Source organism: Myotis yumanensis, unplaced genomic scaffold, assembly GCF_028538775.1.
Source record: "Myotis yumanensis isolate MYYU_CA2020_CCGP unplaced genomic scaffold, mMyoYum1.0.hap1 SCAF_1, whole genome shotgun sequence".
Lineage (NCBI taxonomy): Eukaryota > Metazoa > Chordata > Mammalia > Chiroptera > Vespertilionidae > Myotis > Myotis yumanensis.
In genome coordinates, this window is record NW_027223752.1 from 78011693 (window position 1) to 78037532 (window position 25840).

At 41.0% G+C, this 25840-nt stretch overlaps 1 protein-coding gene and 1 pseudogene across 3 annotated transcripts in view; one reads left to right on the top strand and one right to left on the bottom strand.

The window, feature by feature from the left end:
• Window positions 1–25840, bottom strand: part of FMN1 (formin 1) — a 387832-nt gene that overhangs the window by 251599 nt on the left and 110393 nt on the right. The gene's annotated exons all lie outside the window — the stretch shown is intronic.
• LOC139003465 (peptidyl-prolyl cis-trans isomerase A pseudogene) lies at window positions 7084–7574 on the top strand (annotated as a pseudogene).

A 25840-nucleotide genomic window follows, 5' to 3' on the forward strand; every position in this document is an offset into this window, starting at 1 on the left:
ACAAACATGCTCATGCACACATGGCATACACATGTATATGTATGTACATATAGAGAAAGGGGAAAATAAAGCTATTATTCACTATGATTGTATATTTAGAAAATTCCAGGATTCTCTAGAATATTAGATTTAATATGTGAGTTTAGTAGGGTTGCTTGATTTAAAATCCATATATAAAAATTCTGATACTAGCAAGAGTATAAAAAATAAAACTTAAGATAATACTTATAGTGACCCTGCTTAGTACAACGTACTTAGAAATAACCTTAACAAAAATATGTAAGACCTCAGGAGAAACCAGAAATGCTATGTTGAAATATATTACAAAGGAAAATATGGGCAAGCCATATTTTGGTAAAACTCGATATTGTAAAGATGTTGATTTTCTCAAATTGATCTATGGATTCAGTGCAATCCCATTCAACATTTCTAATAGTTTTTGTTTTGTTTGAAATTGAGGAGCTCAATCTAAATATTGGTTGAAGCACAGAAGTGCAAAAAAAGCAATGAGCAAAAAAAAAACCTTGAAAAAATAAATAAAAGGTAAGATGAATTATTTTTAATTATCGCCACATAATTAAAGTGGTGTGATACTGGCACGGGGATAACAAATAGACTAAAAGAATAGACTAGAGAGCCCAGACATAGACCACGAATCTATGGTCACTTGGTATATGACAGAGTTGCATGGGAGATATTTGTTTACAGTAAGAATTGTCTTTTCATTAACTATCAATTGGGAAAAATAAATATTTACATGGAAAAACATAAAACTGAACTCCAAATTTACACCATATAATAATCTATTCTAAGTTGATTAAGAACTAAATTATAAAAAACAAAGCCATCATTGTTTTATAAGAAAATATAACATAATTTTTTGAAATCTCAGGCTAGAGAAGAATTTGATTCAAACTGCATTACATATTTTTAAAATAATAATAAATTTCACTACATTAAAATTAAGAACTTCTTTTAATAAAAATACACCATAAGAGAAAGAAAAGGCAAGCCACAGAGGAGAATATACTTGAAACAAATAATACTATAAATACGTGTGTGTGTGTGTGTGTGTGTGTGTATACATATATATATTATCAATAATTCCTACAAAATTATAGAAAATGAAAAATAGGTAAAAAATGTCAATAGGTGCTTTAAAAAGAGGACATACAAACAATGTATAAATAAATTAAAAGGTGCTCATTCTCATTAGAAATATTTAAGGCCAAAACTGAGTGTCAGTGAAGATATGGAGCAATGGGAACTCTCATACACAAGTGTCAGGAGTGCAAATTGGTACAATCCTTATGGAAAATGTTGGGCTTTTTTTTTAATAAAGTGAAAAGTACGCCTACTCCCTACCCAACAATCCTAATCCTAGGTACACATAAATGAAAAGCAACTAGTAAAGAAAAGAAAATAATATTTTTAAAAAGTCAGGATAAGTGGTACCCAGAAGAGAAATTGAGTTAGATCATGATAGATTGAGCAAGGTGGTGTCACACAGGCATTCGACAAAAAGTTATTTTTTTAACCTCTGTGTTTTATGCCATTTTCATGTATACTTTAACATTACAATATAAGAAATAAGATTGTTCTGGTTATTATCATCTACACTAATAAAAGAGAAACATGCAAATTAACCATCACTCTGTCACTCCACCACTCTGCTACACCCACCAGCCAATCAGAGTGACTATGCAAATTAACCCAACAAAGATGGAGGTTAATTTGCATACTCAAGCGTGGAGGGAAGACCGAAGATGATTGAAGATGGCGGTGGCCATGGAGCTGGAGCAAGGAGGAGGCTTGGGTTGCTCCCGGTGACGTAGGAAGCCAAGTTTCCCTTTGGCCCTGGACTCTGCTCAAGGAGTGGCTGGGGGCCTGGGCTCCACTCAAGGAGGGGCTGGGGGCCTGGGTCGCTGGGGGTGACCCAGGCTTCCAGCCAGCCCTGGCCTCCACTCAAGGAGCTGGAAAAAATAAAAAATAAAAAAAGGAGGGGTTGGGAGCAGTCGGACTGGAGAAGCCAAGCCTCGCTGCTACGGCCAGACCAAAGGCCTGGGTTCCGGGTGCTGGAGGAAAACTGGTGCCGGCAGACAGGGGGAGGAAGGCCTATTGCATGAATCTTTTTGCAACGGGCCACTAGTATATCAAATAAAGAATATTACATAGACACCAGAGAGTCTCTAGATTCATATAATAAGAGGACAATTTAGTAAATCTGAGTCATATAAATGTTGAGTCCTAAACCATATGATGATCAATAGCTAAACCTTAATCAATCCTCAGCCTCTACAAAGTATGCAAAGGAAGGTTAGCTAAACCAACCTTCTTGCCAAACTGATGCCCCTTGGGAACAACATCTACATTCTAAATAGAAATTACAGAGGATATATTTTGAAATGATTAATTTTGTGTAAATTGTGCCTGTAAGGGTGTGACAGATATGGTTATGACTAATTAACAGCTTGATAAAGGAGATCATCACAACGCTAACACCCAGGAAATACTGATTCATCTCCTCCTTAAACAAATAAATACTTTTACCAACAGCCCCAGAGTGACAGCTGGCAAGAAAACACATCCCCATTCCTGACAAGGATGACGCAATAGGATGCCTCGGCAGCACGTAGAAGCAGGAAGCTAATGCCCTCACTTGTAGAATACTCATTTTGAGAGTCCACAAGAAAAATGATGAAAGAATAAAGATTGCAGAATAATGAGTTAGGGTGGTAGTTAGAAGCTACTGGGTTTTAGCATAGTTTGCCACACAGCATTATTGCAGCAATAGCTGCTGAATACATTTGTTAAGTGTCTAGCTGGGTTTACTTTGGAAGATCAGACCATTTTGGAGGCTTAAAATAACTGGAATGGAGTCTCACCAACCAATACAAACAGACAGGGCTCAAGAGAAGAGGATAAATGAAGCAGGGAAAGAGCAACACATTTATATCATTTATATCAAAAAATTATCTCAGAACAATAATTGAGTCTTTATGTACTAGGATGCTGGTATAAAATATATACAAAGCTCAGCAAGTTTATGGCTATGTCTGTTTGATTTTTACCTGGATTCCCCAGGTAAGTATTAAAGGCCCAAAAACATTTGATGGACAGCTTACCATGGAGAAAACAGTCATTAAATCAACTTCTAGCTGCCAACATTTCGATAACCTATCTTTTCATTTTGCTTCTCCTCTTACATTTATTTTCTAATCTGTTAAAATAGGGGTGCGAAGAAGTTTAGAACTCCAGGGACACAAGCTCAGATAAACGTATATTCCCTTTTCTATCTATGTAGTTTTATGTATGCAGTAAAGTATATGATTGTCTAACCACTATGCCGTACACCTGAAAACTAATATAAAATAATATTTAATGTAGACTGTAATTGGGAAAGAAAAAAAAAAAGTAAACCTAAATAAAATAAATAAAAGCCACAAAACATCTACAGAGGCACAAAACTTGTCAGAAAAACATTTAGTCTACCCAATGCCTGCCACTAGGTGGCAGACACAATACTTCATATTTAAACAAAACTTGCTACCAAGTGGCACAGTAACACTTGGAGTTGGCACGGGCGGCCAGGTAGGGAGAGATGAGGGTGAACCACAGCTATGAAATGAAAGTTTTTATTTGATATGAAGGAGAAAGTAGTATGGATATGGTAGTTATATGAGAAAAATAAGAACCAGTAAGAGATATTTACAACCACATTTCCAAAGTTAAAAGTGACCCGATAGACTCCCAGTTGTTATAGGTTCACCCTTTTTCGTTCCCTCCTAAGTCTGTATAGCGATGAAATCTAAAATATGAAGCAAGAAAGTTTAGTCATAGGCAAGTACCAAACAGAATAACATCTCCGAGAAACAGCAATGGAACAAAGCAGCAAAGGGGTGCTCTGGGCCGGAAGCTCTGGGCCTGCTGCGCCCCAGTTCCAGAGGCAGGGGCAGGTGGCTGGAGTTAGGTTACTGCAGAGAACAGGGGCTGAAAGGGGCCCTGTGGGGCAGGAAACCAGGGCCAGGCTTGTGGCTTAGGAAAAGGGACAGAGTGGGGTTCCCAGATGTAGAGGAAGCTAGAAGTTGCTGTTAACTACTACCCGGGAACTTAAACAGGAAGTTATAGACAGGGATTAAGAGCCATCTCCAGGCCCTGTCCATTCCTGTCCCCAGTGACTAGATCTGCAACATCCACCTTACCACCTGGGGCTGGGAACCCCAAACACCATTGTAAGACCACCTTCTAGGCTGGGGGTCTTGCAAGGACCAGGGGAAGCTACTGCAAAACAGACACGGGTAAAGGGGAAGAGGAGACTTCTTTTTTTAAAGGCATCCTACATGTCATGAGCCTTCAATCCAAACTTGAAATACATATGAAGGAACCTAGATGTCAAGACAGACAACAAAACAACTGAGACAGGAAATCACACAAAACAAATTTTAAATGTTAAAAACTGAGATATTTTAGTAATTTTTAGAATACTTCCAAAGATAAAAGGATAACAACCATTACAAATAATAATGACAGGAACAGCATACTGTGAAAGCAAAATAAAACAATAGTGGGTGACTATAAAATTTAGAAATGTTAGAAATGTAAAATACAGTCATTGAAATGCAAAGCTCAAGAGCTGAATAAACTCTAGCACAGTCAAGGAAAGGATGTGTGAATAAAAGAAAATGCCGAAGAAGAATAAAAATGTAGCACAGAACAAGAAAAGGAGAATATGGACAAATCATACGTAGGAAACTGGCACTGGTATAAGGATAGCAGAGTAGACCATGAAAGAGAAGAAAAGAAAGTCTGTAAAAAAGAGACATGCACATATGGACACTGACTGTGTGATCTGAGATTGCACTGAAGTTTGTGGGGGGAACATAGATTATTTTTTTAATCCAGATTTAAGAAAAATATTCATACTTTAAAAAGAATCAATCCCAGGGGATTAAAAATCTAACTGTGAAAGCCTAACAGAAAAAACCTTGGAAGAACATTAGATTTCTTTTCTTTTTAAATGATTTTAGAGAGAGAAAAAGGGAGAGGGGGAGGAAGGGAGGGAGAGGGTAAGGGAGAGGGAGGGAGAGAGAGAGAAAGAGACAGAGAGAGAGAGAGAGAGAGAGAGAGAGAGAGAGAGAGACCTTTATTGGTTGTTCCATGTATCTATGCATTCATTGGTTGATTCTTGTATGTGCCCTGACAGGGAGTGAATCTGTAACCTTGGCATACTGGGACGATGTTCTAACCAGCTGAGCTACTTGGCCAGGGCCAGAACATTAGATTTCTTAAATTGTTAATCTCATTGAGGATTTTTTTTTTTCATTGATTCTTAGCTAGAGTGGAAGGAATGGAGGGAAGTGGAGAGAGAGAGAAACATTGACTTGAGAGAGACATCCATCGGTTGCCAGCCAAACAAAGCAGGGATGAACCTGCAACCCAGGTATGTGTCCTTGACCAGGAATTGAACCCAAGACTCTTCAGTTTGCAGGCCTATGCTCTAACCATCGAGCTGCACTGGCCAGGGCAAGGAAAACATTTTTAAACCCAACTATATTAAAATTACCCAAATTTGGTATATTAAAAGATATCATTAGCAAGTGATAAACCACAGCCCGGCCAGTGTGGCTCAATGGTTGAGTGTCAACCTATGAACCAGGAGGTCATGGTTCAATTCCTGGTCAGGGCATATGCCTAGATTATGAGCTCGATCCCCAGTGTGGGGTATGGAGGAGGAAGCCAATCAATAATTGTCTCTCATCATTGATGTTTCTAACTCTCTCTCCCTCTTCCTCTCTGAAATCAATAATTTTTTTAAAAAGCTTTTTTTAAAAAAAGTAATAAGCCACATACATAAATGGAGAAGACATTTGCAAAGCATATGACCAACAAGAGATTAGTTTTCAGAACAAGCAAGTACTATAAAAAATTTTTGAAAAGCAATCAATATAAAAATGAGCAAAAGGACAGTACATTCATAGAAAATAAATTATAAATGGCTAATAAACATATAAAGAGATATGCAACTTCACTGGTCCTCAGGATAATGCAATTAAAACTACAGTGGATATTACTTCACACCTATCAAATTTGCAAATATTAAAAAGTCTGGGTAGTTCATTTGAATTTGACTATTTTAATATCTTTTGTTAATAAAAAAAATGCTTGCAAAAAAGTCTGCTAACACTATTTGCTGGTGAGAAATAGTGAGATTGAGAATTCCACACACTGTTGATAGGAGTGTTGTTAAGAATCACTTTAAAGATCATTTTGACAATATCTTATAAGGTTAAAGGTGCACATAAATAAAACCAGAAATTCTACTCTAAAGTTTAGCCCCAGTGAGGGATTTATTTACACATGAACACAAAGGTTTAAAAGGACACTTATGAATGCATTGTTTCAAACCGTAAAAAATAGGAATAAACTTCAATTTCCATCAACAGCAATACAAGTAAGCAAATATTGAGTGACATATTCACTCAAAGTGATGCATTGAAATGAATGAATTAGAGCTATACATACCAACACAGGTAATCAAATAAATAATTTTGAAAGAAAAAGTTGCTGCAAGACACACAAAGCAGGATGCCATTTCAAACACATAATCATATTATATATTGTTTGGGGATTTTACACGTAAGTATTAAGAAGTGCATAGGATTAATAAACAAATTCACCTGAGGTGAAGGTAGAGGGTACATAGGAAATTTTAAAAGTATTTCTAATGTTTTATTTCTTAACTTAGCTGGTGGGTATAATCATGAACTTAAATGCAACTAACATCTTAGCCTTAAAATATATAAAGTAAAAACTGACAAAAATATAACAAAATTAACAAGTAAATCAATAGAAGATAAATAGTACCATTCTATTAGAAATTGACAGATCAAGCAAATGAAAACAGTGATTAACACGATTAACAATCTTGATCATATATATCTCAGAACCCAACAAGTGACAACATGCATCCTTTTCAGGAGTATATATTTGCAAAATATTGATGATTCATTGGAACAATTCATCAAAAGATTTCAAAGTAATTGCTTTGCAGATGCCGCCACCCCGGAGTCACCATGACCAGCCATGGTGAACCCCACTGTGTTCATCATCGCCATTGACGGTGAGCCCTTGGGCTGAGTCTCCTTTGAGCTGTTTGCAGACAAAGTTCCAAAGACAGCAGAAAACTTCCGTGCTCTGAGCACTGGGGAGAAAGGATTTGACTATAAAGGTTCCTGCTTTCACAGATTTATCCCGGGATTTATGTGCCAGGGTGGTGACTTCACACACCATAATGGCACAGGCGGCAAGTCCATCTATGGGGAGAAATTTGAGGATGAGAACTTCATCCTGAAACATACAGGTCCTGGTATCTTGTCCTTGGCAAACGCTGGACCTAACACAAACGGTTCCCAGTTTCTCATCTGCACTGCCAAGACTGAGTGTGTGGATGGCAAGCATGTGGTCTTCGCCAGGTGGAAGAAGGCATGGATATTTTGACAGCCATGGAATGCTTTGGGTCCAGGAATGGCAAGACCAGCAAGAAGGTCACCACTGCTGTCTGTGGACAACTCTAATAAATTTGACTTGTGTTTTATCTTAACTGTCAGACCACCATTCCTTCTGTAGCTCGGGAGAGCACCCCTTCACCCCGATTTGCTTGGAATGTTCTAGAATTTTTGTGCTCTTGCCATGGCTCATTGGGTCCCATAATTTCCTTACCCTTACCCAGTCTAGCTGGATTGCAGAGTTAAGTTTATGATTATGAAATAAAAACTAAACAGTTGTCTGTCAAAAAAAGTATTTCAAAGTAATGTTATCATACAGATGATGTTCTTTTTCAATAATGTGATTTCAAAAACAATAAAAGGATAGACTGAAAATGAGAAAAAAACTAAAACTAGCAAATCTAAATCAGAAGTTTGTGAAAGTAAACAAACCGTACAACTATGCAGAGTTTATTCTAAGAATGCAAGATTTGATACGTATTATCTGGAAATTGTATCGGTGGTATATACCATACTTCTATACTAAGAGAGGAAAACCATTATATCTCCAAATGGTACAAAATGATAAAGAAAAATGTCTTGATAAAGCTCAACACTCATTCCTGATATTTAAAAAACAACTCTTAGCTAACTTAGAAGGGAATCAGATCCACAACTATCGATCAAAAATTTTCAGCAAACTTCAAATGTAATAGTGAAACTTCAGGAAACAAGATTAAGAATGCCCACCATCACTCTTATTTTCCTATATACTAGAAGTCTGGAACAATGCAATATGAAGAGAAATGAGATGTAAAAACTGGAAAGGAAGAGACAAACTGGTATTAATTACAATGATATGATTGTCAAAATTTAAATGGTGATCCTGATACCATTACAATAACCTAGTTACTATTTAACAGGAAGGGAGCAAAGGGGAGAGTAGATAATACAGGCATGCATTTATACAGCTTTGACAGGAAGCTGCAGTAACATTCTCCAAGTCTGTTCCTCACAGATCACCAGGGGAAGGGACTGGACAACACACACATGCCCAGTAAGTCTGAGTGACATGGGGAGATGCTTACCTGTCAGTCACACCTGGGAGGGAGTCAGTGGCCAGAAAAGGCGTGGCCATGGCAAGGGCCTGGAATCTGAGATCCTTAACTCCTGAACAAAGACAGTTCTCTCTTTTGCGCTCTTGGCCCTCTTGCTCTCTTGGGACTCCGGTTGCAGGGGGCGCGCTCCCCTGCACTCGCCCACATGGCTCAGGGCCATGTGGGACCCACACAATGGACAAATGGACTAAATCTAGCATGAGGCTACATGGGACTCGACTCCACTCTGGAATGGAAACTCTGGACACTGGCCCTGCTTTTAGCTCTACTGAACGCCCAGCTGCACCTTCTTCAGGACTGGTTTAAGGGACATGGGACTTTTGAACCCGAGGGATATAATCCCACACAAATAGAGCTTTCTACAACATCTCATCCTCCCATGGGGCCTTCACAAATTCTTATTCCAGCGGAACTCCAAGAACCCCGCTCCCACTCCAACGGAGGATTCCACCCACTCAGTCCTCCTGCAACAATACCATTTGTACAGGGTTTAGGAACACCGTGCTATGCATTGTCTAGGGCAGGGGTGGGCAAACTTTTTGACTCGAGGGCCACAATGGGTTCTTAAACTGGACTGGAGGGCCGGAACAAAAGCATGGATGGAGTGTTTGTGTGAACTAATATAAATTCAAAGTAAACATCATTACATAAAAGGGTATGGTCTTTTTTTTTTTTTTTTAGTTTTATTCATTTCAAACGAGCTGGATCCGGCCCGCGGGCCGTAGTTTGCCCACGGCTGGTCTAGGGCCACATAGGTTGGTTGTGAATGGCATCACCCCAAGTTCTGCCTGGTGGTGACCCCCACACAAACCTTGGGAAAGTTGCTATCTCTGGGGAGACAAGCAGAGAAACTGGATTGAGAGGGATTTAGAAGGGGGGCCTCGGCCACTGGCTTCAAAAGTCTGAAGAAAATATGGCAAACTATTTAAATGTAGATGGCTAATATACAAGTGTACATTCACTTTGGTATTTTTCTATTAGTTTGAAAGTATTCAGGATTCTCTTCTATAAATGGTAATGATATGTCCAAAATTTCACATATAGACTTTTTTATACAAGACTAGGTTTAGCTTTATAGTTAGTGAGGCAAATTATCTACCTCCAACAGAATGGATATTTAAAATCCTAGTAAAAAACAAAACAGAAAAAAGGAAAAGAAAACAAAGCATATAAGCATTAGTTGCCTTGACTGAAAACTTTGGGAGAAGTTCCCTGCTCTGTAGACGGTGCCTTGACTCAATAACTGACAGGGCCCTTTATTTGACGCCGAGAAAATGAACTTGGGGTGGGGTGGGGGGTGAGGGGGGGTGAAGGGCAGTCTCTGGAGAGGCAGGTGAAAGCCAGCCAGCTTTCACTCGAATGAAAGTGGAATTTTCTAGTAAACCAGGCCAGACAAGTACCCAGGAGGCCAGGCCACCTGCACAGGTTTCTAAGGGAGACAGGACACTTGTGTCTCCCACATGGTGGAAAAGTACTCCAAATGAAAACATATTGCACCTGCCACTGGGCTTGGTGCCTATTAAGTATAAGGTCTTACCTGCATTACTTCTACCATGCAGAATTTAAGAACTGACTTTTGTGGCTATTTTCAAATCTCTTCTCATCAAAGATAAGAAGAGCTATTAGACATAGAAGGAAAAATAACAAAAAAAGTGAGAGTTTGGGATGGAAAGCCATGTAACTGTAAGATCTTAACTCACATTACTTATACCATTCAGAATTTAAGAATTGGGGTGTGTGTGTGTGTGTGTGTGTGGCTATTTTTAAATCTGCCATTTCTCAATCCTAATACCAAGATGAGAAGACCTATTACACATATAGGAAAACCAGCACAGCAAGCATTTGAGATGGAAAGCTTAGAAGCTTCTCTGTAGGAACATGGTGAGAGGTAAGGTCACATCAAGGAGATCCAGCTCAGAAAAAATGGACATTTCTCTGGCCCTCTGGTCCAACCTCCACAGGTTTGCCAGATTCAGAAAATAAAATTACAGGATGCTCAGTTAAATGTGAACTTCAGATAAACAACAGATACTTCTTTAGTATAAGTAGGCCTCATGCCGTATAGGGGATGTACTTATACTAAGTAATTATTCGTTATTTATCTGAAGTGCACATTTAACTGGACATCCTGTATTTTATCTGGCAACCGTACTCTAAGATCTCTTAGCACTCTTAGTGGAAACTGTACAACAGGCCACTTCAACTTATAGAAATTGAAGACTGTGTGCACACAGACTGAAACAGTCATCCCCAAAATACTGCTTCTACACATTTCAGTTTAACGTCTTCTCTAAAATCTGATGTTTTAGTTTTAGCATGGTAGTTTTAGCTTTATTTCCCCCCATGTAATCTGATTTTTTTTTTTTTGGTAGATAATTTCTCACGGAAACAGCTATGAGGAAGTCGATTATCTAGTTTTCCAAATGAACAGAAAGAATAAGGCACCAAATGAAATGGAAACAACATACATCTCCCAGATGTACACATCTCCCACTTTCCATCCCGGTACAGAGGGAGGAACACCCCTGACAGAGCATAGGGAAGAAGCGTACCCTCACTCACAGGCAAAACACAGCTGCTACTCAAAGGCTGTAAAAGCACTTCTGAAAAATCAGTCCTGTGCAGCTGGCCACCTCGGATCTTGCTACTGTGTTACGAAAGTCAAAAGCAGCCGCAGTTCAACTGGAGACACAATAGCTCACTTCTGAAAGCCAAGACTTCTCCACCAGCCAACCAATTTAATCCTCCCCTATAAAGGCTTTATTCAGTGCTTCTCAACCTTGGTTACATATTAGAATCACCTGGCGAGGCTTAAAAACTACGAATGGACCCCAGCCCAGAGACAGATTTAATGGGTGTGAGATGCACGCCAGGCACTGGGGTTTTTAGCCGTCCGGGTGATTCTGACGTACAGCCAAGCATCCGTGTTATCCTCAAACAACCATGTCTGCGAGGTGGAAAGTGATGCATTTGCCCGGGTTGTAAAAAGTCTGCTCCTCCATTCGTTAACTCCAAGCTCTGCTCTGCCCACACTGACGAGGCCACAAAGGCTAACTGCATTGAGCCAAGAGCTTATACAGTGGGGCCTTGACTTACGAGTTTAATTCATTCCGAGACCGAGCTCGTTAAGGAGCTCGTTAACTCAAATTACTCTATCAACTCAATGCAAAAAATCTGCAGAGAGACAGCTGGTATCTCAAAAAACTCGTTAGTCGGGACACTCGTAAGTCAAGGCCTCACTGTACGCAGGAACTGGGTTCTTCTTGCCCCACCGAAGTTTCTCTGAAATTTCAGAATCCAGAAATTATGTTCAAATACTGGGAATATATAAAAAGGACTTCAGATGGGGAAAATAAAGAAAAATGGCAAACTCTTTGAGGAAATCCCATTTTACCAGAAAACCCCCAACATAACCAGCCAGATTATTGTTTTAGAAATGGCGGCCTCTGGCAGCATGTGAAGGGTAACAGCTCGTTTCATAGAGACGTTCGGTTTGGTCTGGCAGCAAAGCTCCAGGCCGTGCTGGCCCACACGCGCCCCCTCCCCACTTTGCAGTAGAACCTGGTCCGGAAGCACGACCTTCTTCCTCAGAAGCCCCAGGCTGAGGTTCAAGGCAAAGCCTAACCATTACGGAAACCAGACACTCTTACGTCTCTCCTCCTTCCTATTGATAAAATAAATGATCGGCCAAACCATAAGAAGTCTTTTCACTAGTTCAAAAATAATAAAATAGAAAGAGAATCGGTTTGTCATATCAAAAGGTAACGTGCCTTACAGGTTCCTATGATAAGTGAGACCGTTCCTGCTTTACTTAAGAAATAGCACTATCAGCACTAGTCTCTAGAGCAGTGGTCGGCAAACTGCAGCTCGAGAGCCACATGCGGCTCTTTGGCCCCTTGAGTGTGGCCACGAAGTTTCAATCGCACTGTACGTGTGCGCCCGCATGTGGCATTTTGTGGAAGAGCCACACTCAAGGGGCTGCAGTTTGCCGACCACTGCTCTAGAGTCTATCTGAAAATGAAAGCTGGTTTGAAAAAAAAATATATAAAACTTAAATCATAAAATCACAGAACCTTAAAGATAGAGTCTCAGAAGTCACTTAGTCCAGCACCCCTCCCTCAAAGAACACAGGCAGAAAGTAATACCCAAATAAAATGGCTTACTAGTAACTGCTTTACAGCATAGAGAATCTCCGACCAGCACCCAGGGGAAACACAAAAGGAGAAAAAGGTCACATGACTGTTTCGCAGCATGCAGGTGTCCTGACCCCTTCCAATCCACTTCCCACCATACTTTGCAGCCTCTTTACAGCTTTTAAGTGACAGGAAAAGAACTAGAAGTTCTGAAGCAGCAGAACATGATTTGAAAAAGAGCTGCTGCAAACTGAACAACAGTACAGGCTAGGAACACATATTAGGGTCGGGGTCGGGGATGGGGTTGGGGGAGGGCAGTGTGCAGGGCCCACTTGGAATTAGAGACCAAAAGTCACAGCGGCAGATCCTGGACAGTTGTGTCATTTTCTCCAATAGCGTCTTCAGTTCAGATATAGATAGGGAACAGATGTTTGGATATCTGCAGGGCCGGGGCTTTGTCAGGTGGGTGCTATGGGTGGTGATGGGGTAAAGAAAGGAAGAGCATCATGAAGAATGTTCCGGAAGGGATACATAGATCACAGACAGAATTAACGTCATAAGAAGGAAGTGAAGACAGAACAGTTGGTAGCCATGGAGAAAATGCTTGGAGTCAAGCCCCTGAGGGAGAAAAGGGATCTGTGTTTTCGGAGAACTCGGGGAGAAAGCTGGAATGATAGAATGGTGGACAGAAACTGGGTGCTATCACTTATCACTTCAAAGTTAAAGCTCTCTTGAGTAAGTATAAGGTCTAGGATGTGGACCGAGCATTAGCTGACTGCAAGGGAAAAGAATAGCATGGGAAGGGAGGAGAGGCCAGGATTTGAAATAGGTGACCCATTGGTCTGATAGGAAAGCAGAGGGTGTGGCCAGGCCTGGGAGGTCAATGAAGGGAAATAAGGAAAGGTAACCTAGAAAGTCACACAATACAGCCCTGAGGCCCCAAAGGACCAAAAGTTCATGTGACTCTTTGTGGATATATCTTCTGGCTTCTTATTTGGGGTTTTGTTTTGCTTTACAGAACTCTCACAGTACAAGGATACGGGGCTTGCAATAAATGAATCCTTTCAGGTTTAGTGGGGCCTTTGGGATCTGGTTGTGATTATAAAGCCCGGTAAATGGTAGCTAACAGTAGCATTTTCCATTACCAAGTCATGTTTAATGCTTTACGAATAACATATTTCCTCAAATACAGAACACCATGAATCCTAAGATGCACGAGTATTTATATGTATATTCTTTATTTATAAGAAAATAATTCTAATTCTAAAATGTAAAACATGCCAGAATTTCAAATGTGGAAAATGTGCATCGTACTTTAGATAAAATAAGTTATTAACTCATTGAATTCTCGTAAGAATTTTATGTGGGGAGTGTTGTTATTGCCACCCCATATTAGAGATAAGAAACCAGGACACGCCCTAGCCGGCTTGGCTCAGTGGATAGAGCGCCGGCCTTCGGACTGAAGGGTTGCAGGTTCAATTCCAGTCAGGGGCATATGCCTGGGTTGCAGGCTGGGTCTCCAGTGCGGGGCGTGCAGGACACAGCCAATCAATGATTCTCATCATTGATATTTCTCTCTCTCTCCCTCTCCCTTCCTCTCTGAAATCAATAAAAATATATATTTTTTTAAAAAAGAAAAAGAAACCAAGACACAGAGAAGTGAAGTACTTTCCCATGCTCACCCAGATAAGGAACACAGGCCAGATTTGAACCCAGAAAGCTTGGCTATAGAATATACTCTGAATGTCTGCACCATTGCACCATACTATCCGAGCTCAATAAATACTCATTCTAGAGGACAACAAACATCCTGATACACCGACCTACGCTTTCCTCATCCCCTGCAGGAAGGAGCTGGCATGTGGAGTGCCTGCTGCTGGCGCAGCCTGAGGACATGGACTTCCTGACGGACTCACATTCCCTGGACCGGGTCTGACTCAGCCTGTCCTCTCCAGAGGACCCGCCCCAATTAGTGGTTTCCTGAAATTCACTGCTCCAGGCACCAACTCAGCCCCAAACATGCACAGGTGTTTTCCACGTGGCCATTACTATACTCATGCATCTGTAGCCACGTTTACTCCTCCCCTTCTTCCAGTTGTCATCACGAGCCACACTTCACGGAGGCGACTCCTGGAGCCACAGTCACAGCTGCCACAATAAAGAAGCCACAGCGGAACGAGCACCAGATGCATCCAGCCCTCAGATCATACCGCCTCAGGCTGCTCCAACCTCTGGCTCTCATAAGGCGTAAGCTGGGGCCGGGCTCATGAAAACCACACACTCCCTTTACAGCTCACTGCCTTAGTTACTGTGGTAACAGATATCACACAAACACAAAGTCAGTGTCACTGTTTCCATGTCCTATAAACATACGAACAAATGTTCAACCCTGCCAGTCATTAAAGAAATATTAATAAAGCATAACATACTATTTTGTCCCTCTATTTGGAAAACAATTTTAAATCAAGAAATCCAGTGTTGTCTAAAAAGCAGTAAATCATGAACTATCAACATAATCAACAACAAAAAATTACTGCAGTTAGAATTATTGTTAGCATTAACATTTATTGAATATCTTCTATGAAACAGGCATTGTGCTAAGCAGTTTACTTTACTTTCTCTAATCCTCGGAGGTAGGCACTAGAGCAGCGGTTCTCAACCTGTGGGTTTCGACCTCTCTGGCTGTTGAACGACCCTTTCACAGGGGTCGCCTAAGACCATTCTGCATATCAGATATTTACATTACGATTCATAACAGTAGCAACATTACAGTTATGAAGTAGCAACGAAAATAATTTTATGGTTGGGTCACAACATAAGAAACTGTATTTAAAGGGCCAGAAGGTTGAGAACCACTGAACTAGAGTATTCCATTTTGTAGGACATGGAGGGTCACTGGTTAAGAGGAACAGGTATTACCTTTTAGATTAGGGGTGGGGAAACGTTTTTCTGCCAAGGGCCATTTGGATATTTATAACATCATTTGCTTAATATAATTCACTTAAGATAAATTTATGTTGCTATGAAAAAAGCTCCTGCCCTAACCAGTTTGGCTCAGTGGATAGAGCGTCGGCCTGCGGACTGAAGGGTCCCAGGTTTGATTCCAGTCAAGGGCATGTACCTTGGTTGCGGGCACATCCCCAGTGGGGGGTGTGCAGGAGGCAGCTGATTGACGTTTCTCATCGATGTTTCTAACTCTCTATCCCTCTCCCTTCTTCTCTGTAAAAAATCAATAAAATATATGTTAAAAAAAAAAGCTCCTAGATTTATTGAATTTTGAGTCATTCCCTACCCTTGTTTTAGAAGGTGGATTTGGCAATTGGTATCATCATGATTGAGAGCAGACTCTGGACCCAGGAGGCCTGGTTCGAATCCTAGCTCTGCCACTTATGCACAGTGAGGTCTGGGTTGTGATTGTTCACCTCCTGTGTCTCTGTTTCCTCATCTGTAAATGGCGATAATGATGATTCCTACCTAACAAGGTTGTTGTAAAATTGAGATCTATTATTTGTACAGTGCTTAGAGCAATACCTTGCATATCTATATCATAAAAGGCTTGTGGTCTTGACGCCACAAGAGCAGAACAACCAAACAACCAGTCACCAGGAGGTGCTGGAACACCTAGTGACCCCTCCCCCTACCCCACCTGGGGCGCGGGCAGCTTTGGCGGAGTGTGGGAGGCTTGGTGGGGTGGCAGACATGGCCCTGATGGCAGGCTAGGGGACCCTACATGTGCACGATTTAATCATGCACTGGGCCTCTAGTAGGTATATAATATATAGGGTGTCCCCCAAAAATGTATACACACGCTTTGAATAATTATAAAGGCAGTGTTTATTAAAATGCATTTCATTTTCAAAATTGAGCTATCAGATATTAAAATATATATACATTTTGGGGGGACACCCTGTGTATTTTCAGCTGTTATTACTATTATTATTGTTTCATCTTCATTAACTGATAGCTTTGCTTACTACTCCACTGATAAAACTGAAACAGCCAGAAGAACTTCCACATCTGCCCCACCTCCCAGCACTGATATCCATGTTCTCCACCCTTGAATCTATTACCAGAGATGACTTTCCATCCTCCAATCAAAGCCCACCCCTCTGCCAGTCCACAACATCTCCATGCTACTCACAGTCTTAAAGAGATCAGTCCAGGTAGTCTCCCTTCTTCCTACATCAAATTTCCCCTTTCTACTGCAACCTTGTCTCTGGCATAAAAAATAGTAACACTTTTCCCATCTTAATTAGAACAAAATGAATCTATTTTTTTCCCATTGATTTTTAGAGTAGAGGAAGTGAGGGCAAATGAACCTTTCTTTTGATCCCACTTGCCCCACTAGCTACTACCCCAATTTTGTTCCTTTGCAATAAAATTTCTCAAAAACAGTTGTCCACATACTGTCTCCAACTGTCATTCTCTCTTTAAGACATTCCAAATTAGACTTTTGCCCCACCCCCCTCCACCAGTATCCTCCAATATACTTCCCGCATCTAAATTCAATGGTCAGCCCTGGCCAGTGTGGCTCAATGATTAGAAAGTTGCTCCTGGCACCGAAGGGTCATAGGTTCAACCCCTGGTCAAGGGCATGTGCCTGGGTTGCAAGTTCAATCCCCAGTCCTCATCGGGACAAGTTTGGGAGGCAACCAATTGCTGTATCTCTCTCACATCAATGTTTCTGTCTCTCTCTCTCTCTCCCTTCCATTCTCTCTAAAAATCAATGAAAAAAAATATTTTGGTGAGGATTAACAAAAATAAATGAATAATAAATTCAATGGTTGATTCTCAGTTCTTACTTTACCTGCTCTACCATTTGACACAGTCCCTCCCTCCTAGATGCACCTCTTTAACGTAGAATCCAGGACTCCACAATCTCTTGGTTTTCGTGCTACCTCACTGGATGCTCTTTCTCAGTTTACTTGGCTGCTGCCTCCTCTTCACCTCAATCTCTTCCTCTTGGAGTTCCCCAGGGTCAGTCCTGGTTCCTCTTCTCCGTCAATACTCAGCATTTCATCCAGACTCAGAGGTTTAAAAACCAACTTTTATATGTGCAAATAAATGACTCCCCAATGTATATCTACAGCTGAGAGGCCCTCTTCCCTAACTCCACACTCATATACCCAAGTGCCTGCTAACATTTCTTGTGCAAGTCAAATCACACCTCAAGTTTCACAGACCAGAAATAATGCCTGATTGTGGTCCTACACCCGTGCTAGATGTTATCCCTGACTGTTCTCCCCCACATGCAATCTATCAGGAAATCCCGATCGACTCTTATCACTATAATTAGCTAGTTAATATTAATAAAGGAAAGAAAGCAAAGAAAAGTCAGACATTGTAAGCATGGCCATCTGGACAGCTTCACCAGGAAGTTACAGCATCATGCTCTCCAGGGAACCACGGGTCCATTCCCTGCAGATCACTGGGGAAAAGGATGGAACAAAAGGGGACATGGGCACATGAGCAGTGAAGTCGGGGTGATGTAGGGAACGTGCTTGCTTATTAGTCTAGCCTGGGGAACAATGGATTGGTTAGGCCGGCAGTGGTTCTCAACCTTCTGGCCCTTTAAATACAGTTCCTCATGTTGTGGCCCACCCATAAAATTATTTTCGTTGCTACTTCATAACTGTAATGTTGCTACTGTTATGAATCGTAATGTAAATATCTGATATGCAGGATGGCCTTAGGCGACCCCTGTGAAAGGGTTGCTCGACTGCCAAAGGGGTCGAGACCCACAGGATAAGAATCGCTGGGTTAGGGGGTGGACCCCATCAGAAATACACAAAATCTTGGAAAGTTAATCCCTAGACCAGCCATGGGCAAACTACGGCCCGCGGGCCGGATACGGCCCATTTGAAATGAATAAAACTAAAAAAAAAAAAAGACCGTACCCTTTTATGTAATGATGTTTACTTTGAATTTATATTAGTTCACACAAACACTCCATCCATGCTTTTGTTCTGGCCCTCCGGTCCAGTTTAAGAACCCATTGTGGCCCTCGATTCAAAAAGTTTGCCCACCCCTGCCCTAGACAAAGTTCCCGCTCTCTTGTTCTTTCTCTCTCTTGCTCCATGATCCACACTCTTCCATGCATTTGCCTGTTCTCTCTCCATAGCCATGTGGCCTTAAGCAGCCCCATGGCCCATGGCTCTCTGGACCTCACACACAAGGAATGCAGCTGGGAACACAAGCTAAGCTAGCTAGTTGCTGGGCTGGGCTGGACTTTAATATGGCAGAAATTCTGGGAAGTGGCCTTAATTCTGGCCCTGCTGAAGACAAGATTGGCCTTCTGCCAGGGCGAGACAAATAGAGATGGGACCTTAGAGAAGAACCCCCTTAATTTTACATCATTAATAAAGTTTTCCACAAAACCCCATCCTACTATGGGAATCTCAGGGAATTATTTTCCTCGCAGGACCCCAAGAACTCCACTTCCTCCGATGTCAGTTCTACTTCCAAAATAAATCCGGAATGTGATTATTTTTTACTGCCTCTATTGTTACAACCATAGTCCAAGCCACCATCTCTTGAGCAAGTACAATCTCTTCCTGGGTCACCATAATAATCTCCTAATAACTATGACCCTGGGTCCACCTATCCCCACACCTTCCCACCTCCATCTCATCCCCAACCTCTAGTAAACAGCAGCCAGAGTGAGCTTTTCCAGACACAAGAATAAACATGTCCAAATTCCCTAACAGCTCCCCATTTCACTCTCAGCACAAAGGCCAACATCAAACAACATCCTGCATTGGCCTACAATGTTGCCCATCAGGGATTCTTTCATCTTTTTGTGCCATAGCAGTTGGCAATGTCTACTGATCCCTTCTCAAAATAATATTTTTAAATGTATAAAAGTAAAATACAATAGATTATAGAGGAGACCAACTCAGCTGTCAAAATATTTTTTATGTGATACAGTACCACATGTACCCCCTTCTTAATACATTAAATAACAAGATCTAGTGGCAGGTCTAACTACTAACATAATTTCAATGTGACATGGTGACGAACACTACCACTACCTATGATGTGATAATATCTGTGACTTCTGACAAGGTCACAGACTTTATTAAGTTACTAAGGTTTTTTGACCTACATTCATAACTGTTATTTTTATAGTATTATTAAAAATAATAGCAGGCTGGCTCAGTGGTTGAACGTTGACCTATGAACCAGGAGGTTGCAGTTCGATTCCAGGTAAGGGCACATGCCCAGGTTACTGGTTTGATCCCCAGTGGGGGACATGCAGGAGGCAGCCGATCAATAATTCTCTCTCATTGTTGATGTTTTTCTATCTCTCCTCTCCTCTCCTGTCCTCTCTGAAATCAACAGAAATTTATTTTAAATAATAATAATGATGATAAATTTTCCCCATCCAAATTAATAGACCCCTATATTCTATCCCTGGACCCATCAGAGGTCCTCAGAGCTCAGGTTAAGAACCTCTGGGTCTACATTACTTCTGGAACCTCCTCTTCTAGCTAACTGCTTTTCTGGTCCAGTTACATAGACCATGCCACACCCACTCTGTACTTAGAGCCTTCACACTGGATGTTCCCTTCTCCCACATTCCCTTATCTATTTTTCTTTTCTTATTCTCTGTTCAACTGTCACCTTCTCAATGAGTCTACCCTGACCACCCTATTTAAAACTGCAACCAGCCCTAGCCAGTTTGGCTCAGTGAATAGAGTGTTGGCCTGCAGACCAAAGGGTCCCAAGTTTGAGTTCCAGTCAAGGGCACATACTTTGGTTGCAGGCTCCTCCCAGGCCCGGGCCCTGGTCGGGGCTCATGCAGGAGGCAACCAATTGATGTGTTTCTCAAAATATCCTCGGGTGAAGATAATAAATAAATAAATAAATAAATAAATAAATAAATAAATAATCTGCAACCAACCCCTCCACCACATTCCCAATGCCTCTCACCCGCTTTTCTTTTCCATAGCATTTATCACCATCTAATAAAGACACGATACAATTTATTTACTATATTTCTTTATCATCTATATTTACCACTATCACCCTTTTCCTCGCCCCCATAGAATGCAAGTTCCTGGAACGGCAAGAACTTTTTTCTGTCTTGATTCACTGATATAATTCAAATGCCTAGAACATAGCCTGGCAAGTAGAAGATGCGCAGGAAACTCTGAAATAAATGTATGCATTTCAAATAAAATTATTGTTGAGTGCTTATTACATGAAATACTTCCTCCACACACAATTCCACATAAGAACACACTGTAAGATTTTATCCATTCAACATTACTTTATAGCCAACATTTATTTATTTCTATTAATTCCAAAGGAATCCCCAATTTAGTTCTTAAAACTGTCCCTTTATTTATTGTGAAAGGACACGGTATGGTGTTAGCAGGAGTGACCTGACATCTCTATAAGTTTAATTGATTCGGGGGCAAACTACCAAGATTCAAATATTGGCTTCTCTCTTTACTAGCTTTGTAAAGTGCAAGAAAAGTATACAACTTTTCTATGTTGCAGTATCCTCTTCAGTAAAGTATAGATAATTATTGACCTTGTGGCATAATAATAAAGATTATAATTTAATTATTTAAGCCATGTATAGCCTTTAGTTCATTTCCATAGGGCTTGGCAGATGTAAAACACAGTATCCATCATTGTGGTTATTAACAGTGAGATATGGAAATACCCTCTTATAAGTGGCAGAGTATCCATTTGTACTGTTTATGAGTGCCTACTGTCCTCCCTCTCAGAAAGGATAATTAATATTTGAAAAGATTTGTAAATTGTAAAAGCAGTTTAGGAACTATAATTTATGAAACAGAGGAAAATCCAATTCTCTAAGACAACTGCTATTAGTATTTTGCTGCATTTCCTTCTGTCCTTTTATCCTATACTAGAGGCCTGGTGCACGAAATTCATGCACTCTGGCAGGGGGTGTCCCTCAGTCCAGCCTGTGCCCTCTTGCAGTCTGGGAGCCCTCAGGGGATGTCCAACAGATGACTTAGGATGTCAGCTGGACATCCTTAGCACTGCTGCAGAGGTGGGAGAGGCTCCCGCCACCACCACTGCACTCGCCAGCCATGAGTCCGGCTTCTGGCTCAGCAGTGCTCCCCCTGTGGGAGTGCACTGACCACCAGGGGGCAGCTCCTGCATTGAGTATCTGCCCCCTGGTGGTCAGTGCATGTCATTGTGACCGGTTGTTCTGCTGTTTGGTCGATTTGCATATTAGTCTTTTATTACATAGAAGGATATCCTACCAGGCTTGTTACCATTCACATCTATTTTTTTAAAACAACATTGAACTCTGCAGCAAGAGACTTATTTCTGACCCTTAATAAACTTCAGAAATGAAGTAAGGCAGAAGCCACACTCCTGTCTTGCTGACCCAGACCCCAGGCTCATGTTTGGAAGACCAGCTCATGCCTCAGACAGAAGCTGGTCAGTTCCCCAGGCACAGCACAACAAGACAGACTCCCTTTGTTCCTGGTACAGACATGGACGTTCTGACACTCTCCCTCAAGCAGCCCACAGCTGATCTGAGCTTGAGTAAGGAGGGGAAAGAGGTGTGGAGGATTGAAGGAGAGAGTCCAGAAGTGTCTTCTCTAAGACCCTACAAAGACAGGCTGGCTCCACCAGCTCCACAGGCTGGTGCAGGGGAAGGGGAGGACGCAAGTTCTGAGCAGGCTCAGGCTTGAGGGAATTGGCTGTGTCCTTTGTAACCTTAGGCTGCAGTTATAGCCACTGAAAACCAGGCAGCAAGCCACGGGGAAGGAGCTTTGCTATGCCCTCGGGGAAAGACAAACATTATTGACACGTTTTGTAGAAATAAACCTGGCACTTTCACGAGCTCTGGCGCACAAAGCAATATAAATGTCAGCTGTTATCATGCACATTATCATTCCCTGTGGGACACAGTAATTTACATTTTTAACATGATCACAAGAGACTCTGATGCTGTGTGTTCAAAGAGTAAACTAGAACAGCGCTTTTCAAATTCTTTTGCTCATGCAAAACATTTTTCTAAAAAATAATGTTCTTCTCACACACTTTTAAGTTGACATCTAAAATTTTTCATTACAAGTTTAAGTAGTTGCAAAGCACAAAATCTTGGAAATTTATGAATACTGATACTTAAAAACAAAACCATTACTTATTATTTTTAATTTTTTTTTTTACATTTCACCTTAAATTTAAATATAATTTATTTTTAAAAATAAGTAATAGCCCAGTGGTTCAAAATTCAAAAGATGACAAAGGGTAAACATGAAAACGTCCCTCTCACCGCTGGTGCCACTACCGTTCTTCCCCACCACAGGCAATGCTACCAGTTTCTTGTGTATCATCCAGAGAGATTTTTAAATATGTACATATGTATTCACTCACACATAATGACCTTGTCAATCTTTTGATATCACTACACATAAGAGATTATTTTTTAGCTTACAGCTGAATAGTATATTATTGCATGAATATTCCATAATTAGTCCCTTTTTGTGACTATTTTAGGGATTTTCCCCCCATTTTTCCATGATATTATAAATAATGATTCAATGTCTATACACATTTCTTTTTCCCCCTTTCTTCTTTTCATCCACCCAATGTTAGTTGGCTATGACATTCTTTTAAATGTAGCTAATGGAATCTAATAACGCCATGATTTGCCATTTAACTTATCTGCTTAAAAAGACTTTGAACAAACTGTGATTTAACATTTGGAAATTTCACATGCTTCCATTTCATCTTTTAACACATTTCAATGTCACTTTTCACAGAATTTATACAAAAGTAGTACAGCGTTATGCTAGGATGCCCATTATTACTTACCCTCTCATAATTTCCATTCACTACAAATATAAAAATAATTTGATTTTTAAAAATTTCCTGTGGTCACAAAAATTTTTGTTTTAGGTTTAATTCTGGACTGAGTAGTTATGATTTTTATTAGTACCCAACCTGTGAAAACACCACATAAAATTTTATAACTATCAAGCATTAAAATTTGATTGGAGCCCTGCTGATATGGCTCAGTAGTTGAGCATCAAACCATGAACCAAGAGGTCACTGGTTCGTTTCCCAGTCAGGGCATATGTCTAGTTTATGGGCCTAATCCCCAGTAAGAGATGTGCAGGAGGTAGCCGATCGATGTTTCCCTCTCACTGGTGTTTCTATTTCTCTATCCCTCTCCCTTACTCTCTAAAAAATAAAAAATAAATAAATGAATAAATAAAAAATAAATAAAAATTTTAAACACTGATTTGGAAATGTATCTTTTATTGGAATGGATGGGCAGATTTTTTGGTGCTTTCTTTATCAAAGAAAGCTTCCCAGACCCCATTTTAGATATCTGAATTATAACAGACTCCTGAGATTATTATTTCCCCCAGTGAAGACTGAGACTAAATTTGGGTAATAAAGCAAACACATAAGATGTTAAACAATATAATATTTAAATAAAATTCAATAATAAAACACCTATCATAGGCAGTGTCTAGTGGCCAAGCTATTCAGAAGAGCTCAGGAGAGGATCAGATAGCCAAAGGCTTTATAAAAGAAGCAACACTAGAGGGGGGTTGGGGGGAGAAGGTGGGTAGGTGTTGGGGTCCAGCCCCAGCAGGTCCAGGGGTCCCCAAAGGTGTGGACGGAGTTGGCGAAGAAGGAATGACACGGAGACAGCATTCAGTTGATCAGCAGCCTAGCCAGGATCTCTAGCCAGGAACTCCAGCCAAGTTCTGGTCAGGATCTCCAGTGAAGTTCTGGCTAGGATCTCCAGCCAAGTTCTGGTCAGGATCTCCAGCGAAGTTCTGGTTAGGTTCTCCAGCGAAGTTCTGTAGCCAGGTTCTGCCCAGGATCTTTTGCCATGTTCTCTCCCTAGGTTCTCTCTCTAGGTTCTGTGTCCAGGTTCTGTCCCTAGGTTCTGTCTCTAGGTTCTGTCTAGGATCTCCAGCCAAGTCCTGTCTCTAGGTTCTGTGTTTTGTTGTCTTGTTACATCTGTATTTATACCAGTTGATTTTAATCCTATCAACTTCTATTCCAAAGGTTAGGGTGTTTCTTATCTCCATTCCAGGGAGTAAAGATTATGTAGCTTAAGCATGATTAACTACCCACCTGGCACTTAGTTAAGGGGTTTTATCTCCTCCCTAACTTCAGGGAAAAATCCCTACCTGGGGAAACAACCTTTCTCGGAGAGGTGACCTTGGTTAAAACACATAGCGCTAAGGGGAGCAAACATATCAAGAACAGTATGCCACATACGCCAGGTCCCCCGAAACATACGCTGTGCAGATGTTTCTTCTCTGCAGCGACTGTGTCAAGCAGCAAGGATGGACCGGCTCCCGGCAGGTAGGATTTGAAAGATAACTAGGCAGAGGTAAAAAACTTACCACGTTTGAAAAGTGTGATATTGATTTTGTTGGCTAGAAAGTAGCAGTTGATATCCTTAGAAAGTACATTCAAACCTCGGTTCTCGAATGTCTCTCAACTCGAACTATTCAGTTCAAGGGAAAAAATGTCTCAGTTGTGGGGGGTTGGGAGTGGAGGGTGGGGAGTTTGGTTCTCCACCTGACAACACTTCCATGTTGATACCTCAGCATGACAAAAAGCATCTCTCAGGCAAAAAAAAAAAAAAAAAAAAAAAAGGAGAGAATGCTTTTGCTGCTAGTGAAATCCAAAATCCATGATTAGAACAATTTTAAAACATAAAGAGGCCATATCAAGAGTGCTAATGTTGCCCTGACCGGTTTGGCTCAGTGGATAGAGCGTCAGCCTGCGAACTGAGAGGTCCCAGGTTCGATTCCGGTCAAGGGCATGTACCTTGGTTGCGGGCACATCCCCAGTAGGAGGTGTGCAGGAGGCAGCTGATCGATGTTTCTCTCTCATCGATGTTTCTCTCTATCCCTCTCCCTTCCTCTCTGTAAAATATCAATAAAATATATATAAAAAAAGAGTGCTAATGTTGGCAATGAGCAAAATAGATACATAGATGTAGATCAGAGGGAAGGTGGGGGTGAGAAGATGGGTAAGGGGGGTGATTAACAGGGGATTTATATAAATATATGATAGCCCATGGACATAGACAATAGTGTGGTGAAGGCCTGGGAGGGGCAAGGAGTGGGTTGGA